Source organism: Sinocyclocheilus rhinocerous, unplaced genomic scaffold, assembly GCF_001515625.1.
Source record: "Sinocyclocheilus rhinocerous isolate Xijiao unplaced genomic scaffold, SAMN03320098_v1.1 scaffold20, whole genome shotgun sequence".
Classification (NCBI taxonomy): Eukaryota; Metazoa; Chordata; class Actinopteri; order Cypriniformes; family Cyprinidae; genus Sinocyclocheilus; species Sinocyclocheilus rhinocerous.
This window is the reverse complement of record NW_015640468.1, coordinates 1,289,917-1,294,985: the sequence shown is the minus strand read 5'-3', so window position 1 is coordinate 1,294,985 and position 5,069 is coordinate 1,289,917.

Below are 5,069 nucleotides of genomic sequence, written 5' to 3'. Positions count from 1 at the left end.
AATGAATTAATATGTAGACATTTTCATTTCTAACTTTAACTAATGCCAAGTACCAATTTATTTAACATTAAAATAGTAAAAGTTTCAGTTGATTAAATTACAGTTGTTTCCAATGCATAGAGGACAATCAATCAATCAATCAATTTAATGTATATTTCATGTATTTCAGGATCTGGCTCACTCTTTTAACATTCCGTGACACAATCAGTAAATTTTTAAGTTATTTTTGTTGACTAATAGGAAATACAATCACTTTGATTACTGGAGTACATTTTTCAAGAAAATACTTTCAGAACTTTCAGTTCTTTTAAATTCAATGTGTTGCTTGCCATTTCTTTGTGAAATTAGCAATTAATGAGTGAAAATTGTTGTCCTTTCACATACACAGAGAGAGATAGGCAGGATCACAGAGGTCCTCCATGTAGGAGCACATGCAGCAGCAACTGTGTACCTGACATGACCTTGTCTGTATCGGCTCTGGCCATGTGCAGTCCTGCAGAGGAGGACAGTTCAAGAGAGGATCACAGTTCTTTATCCGTCGAGGAGAGAGGGTGGGTGTTACAGTAGGTTACATGAATATAGCTCTAACAAGGAGTGTTAAGGTTTAAACCTTTGGGGGAAAAAAAGTGAGAGCAGCACTTCTAAATTAGGAAGAAGAGGGCAAGGTTATTACAATTCAGAAAGAGTTGTAGAAGGAGAGTTTTCTCAGTTTCTCATTTTGATATTGACTAATTCTATCCTTTGCTCCAGTACAACCATGGGCATTAAACTCAGATCTCTCTCTGAACAAGCTAAGCACAGCTTGAGGACATATGCTCTCTCTTCTTTAGTTACAATGCTGCCTGATGTTCACGTTAGATCATTAACAGTAGCAAAACCTGGTTTAAACCACCATCATGGTCTCCTGCCAAATTGAATTCCTCTTGAGAACCTGATTGCATTTTGCCTTTATGAAATTACAAAATGATTATATTGGTCTGGTGCAGGACTGGTCAAGAGGGCTTCATTCTGGAGTCTGGAAAATACTATGCAGTGAAACGAAAGATTAGCTTAAAAATGATATTTATTAGCTTAAAATGATATTTTTGAGTTAATAATTCAGGACACAAGGAACACTTTTTAATTTGAAAAATTTATTTTAAAACATTTGGAAATAATGGTTAAGATGTGTACATTTACTCTACCGCTCAAAAGTTTGGGGTTGGTAAGATTTTTTAATTTTTTTTAAATAGACTTGTGCTCATCAAGGCTGCATTTATTTGATCAAAACTCAATTAAAAACAGTAATACTTGTGAAATATTCTTACAATTTAAAATAGCTGTTTTCTATTTTCATATATTTTAAAATGCAATTCGTTCCTGTGATGCAAAGCTGAATTTTCAGCATCATTACACCAGTCTTCAGTGTCACATGATGCTTCAGAAATCATTCTAAAATGCTGATTTGTTGCTCAAGAAACATTACTTATTATCAGTGTTGAAAACAGTTGCTTCATATTTTTGTAGAAACTGTGGAAATGCATTTTCTTTTCAAGATTCTCTGATGAATAGAAAGTTCAAAAAACAAAATGTATACAAATAGAAATCTTTTGTATTGATGTAAAAGTATATACTGTCACTTTTGGTAACTTTAAAGCATCATTGCTGAATAAAAGTATTAATTTCTATACAAAAATGATTTAGCAGTACTGTGCATTTTAAGTTTTTTTTTTACTTTTTACTTGGCTATATCACATGCTATTTTTAGAGGCATTCAATTTAATCTTTTCTTGAAAATAGTATAAAAGTGTTTAAAAACCATGTGATACCAACATGTCTACAAATAGTACATTTATAATAACTTGTTTTAAACTAGACTTTTAAATTACTTCTCTCTCTCTCTCTCTCTCTCTCTCTCTCTCTCTCTCTGTATATGTCATTGACCCATATATGGATAGTCAACAAGGCCTCTATAAATGACTTTGGGATAATGGCAAGTCTACAGCTTAGACATGATTATATTTCTAAGAAATATAATACACATAGGAATACGGGTGTCTGTTTACACATTCCCTATTTTTATCTGCTTTCAAAAGCTTGTGTAACTCACAGATTTGATATCCAAACCAAAGGCATTTTGAAAACATTCCTACTTATCTGCAGATTAAACTAACCCACTGACTGCGATGCCGCTAGCTTCCCTAAGGTTTCTGGCCTGCTAGCAGCTGTTCCAACATTAATATACAACAGATTATTCCCAGTGCACCGACTACATTTTGGGAAATTCTCACTGAGCGTGCCTGCCTGTAAACAAGCTTTGCCATTAAGCTGAAAGTCCATTCGCACCCAAAAACACACCATAGAAATATAATAAAACTGATTCCCCACAAATACTGCAATACAGCCAGAAGGTGTTTTCTACAACATCAAAGAACATCTACTTTCCCTCTTGGCGGTGTGTAATCCTCTTGTGAGTCTGCTGGTGTTGTCTAAATTTGGCTTGGTGGCTCACTAGATCCAAAAGAGGCTTAATGGCACCAAATCGGTGGGATTCTTACCATGCTGAAATGAAGGACACTGGCCTAACCAAGGACACTGCTAGCCTGACAGATTAGACACCAGACGGATTAAAAAGAGACATTAATTAACATAAAAAAAACAACAACGGTTGAACGACGATGCAGCAGGTCCAAACCCAGAACCAGCCATGCAAGCTTTAGCTTCTCATCACTATAATCTGTGAAAAGAACAAAATCCCTGAGTGACAGCCGGCCCATCAGTCAGACTGAACCCATGGCACTTTTGCGACTGAATTCGGAAGACAACTTGAGAATTAGAAAAAGGGGCTCAACATCAAAGAACATCTACTTTCCCTCTTGGCGGTGTGTAATCCTCTTGTGAGTCTGCTGGTGTTGTCTAAATTTGGCTTGGTGGCTCACTAGATCCAAAAGAGGCTTAATGGCACCAAATCGGTGGGATTCTTACCATGCTGAAATGAAGGACACTGGCCTAACCAAGAACACTGCTAGCCTGACAGATTAGACACCAGACGGATTAAAAAGAGACATTAATTAACATTAAAAAAAAAACAACGGTTGAACGACGATGCAGCAGGTCCAAACCCAGAACCAGCCATGCAAGCTTTAGCTTCTCGTCACTATAATCTGTGAAAAGAACAAAATCCCTGAGTGACAGCCGGCCCATCAGTCAGACTGAACCCATGGCACTTTTGCGACTGAATTCGGAAGACAACTTGAGAATTAGAAAAAGGGGCTTGACAGCAACATGTACACGTCTTCATTATCAATTTATAGTCGGGTCATTTTTCTCCAGTCCGTTGTCTTGTCTTTCAATAGAGCTGCTCTGTGATTAATGAGCGGTCTGGAATGTGTTCAAGCAGTGACAAACAGTGAGACTATTATGCCAAGTGATCTATACAGCCTTTGATGAGTAGCCCTTCCTGCCACAACACTGGGAAATTCCATTTTATGAAATTTTAGTACATTAGGAGAGCATTTTAGCATTATTATATAATCATCCAGCCAATGTTTGTTCTTGTGAACTTCTCTCCTCTGTGATGGGTGCAATTGAACAGGCAATGAGAGATAACTTTAACAGCACACTGCATATGAGGTTAATCTGAGCGACACACTTTCATAAAGAAACAGCACCACTAAAACATCACTGTAGTTCCCATTTCAAACTTATCCAATTACTTTAGAGTTGAATGTTCGAACTATAGCTCTAAAAAAAAATTACAAAAACACATCAAAAGTATCCTAAAACTTCTATATGTGCACTGTATTTTAAGTTTCTTTCTATTCCAAGCTTTATATGAGGAATAGACGCACATATTTATTTAATGATATCTCAAGAAGTGTTACAGCAGGTTTGACGTTGTGGAGGGAAACATTTTAAGAAAAAAAAAAAAAGTTAAATGTATTAGTATTAGCACAATATAAAATATGATGACGCTAAACACACTTCAGTGTTTTGTCTCATTCAAGCTTGTAATAGTATCTGAAGATTTGTGAAAGTTTAAGAGGAATCCTCTGAAGGGGAAAATGTCACAACATCGACATTTTGATAGCACAGGATAAAAGTTGCCAGTGACACTTGAAATATGGATATTTATCTTACAAAAACGCATGGATTTGCTACAGGTGGCCTTTATTCACACTCTGGAGCCGTGTGAGGGACGTTTTATTATGGATGCGTGCACTTTATTTCATGTCTTCTGAACTGTTGACAACCGAACACCCGCTTACCCCCATTGTAAGGCTTGGAGGGGCCAGGACAATTTTTACTTTAACTCCGATTGGATTCGTCTGAAAGAAGAAAGTCACATACACCTATGCTTCGAGGGTGAGTAAAACACGGGCTAATTTAAATTTTTGGGAGATGAGAGAAAAGTGTTTATTACGTTTGAAATATGGATATTTATCTTACAAAAACGCATGGATTTGCTACAGGTGGCCTTTATTCACCCTCCGGAGCCGTGTGAGGGACGTTTTATTATGGATGCGTGCACTTTATTTCACGTCTTCTGAACTGTTGACAACCGAACACCCGCTTACCCCCATTGTAAGGCTTGGAGGGGCCAGGACAATTTTTACTATAACTCCGATTGGATTCGTCTGAAAGAAGAAAGTCACATGCACCTATGCTTCGAGGGTGAGTAAAACACAGGCTAATTTAAATTTTTGGGAGAACTAACCCTTTAACCTACCATACTCTACTGAGCTTTCATCTTCATGATGAGTCTGTCACTGAGCCATTGCCGAGGAGGTGTGTGGTTGTTTTTTGTGGTCATTTAGTACTACTGTATTAAGATTTACAGTAGGCTAATATTTTCCCAGAATGCATTGAAATCAACCATAACATACTGTACACAGCTTATACATTAAGACACCTGAGAATACAGTAATAATACTGTGAAAACAACAAAAACGATTTACAGTGTGCTGTTTGCTAGCTCTGACTACTAGTACGCCATAGATATGTATAGGTAGATACATAGGCGGAACGTGTTTTAATGGCCACGGGGACTTGGGGCAAAAATGCCACTAAATTGGACAAAAATGCCCCTG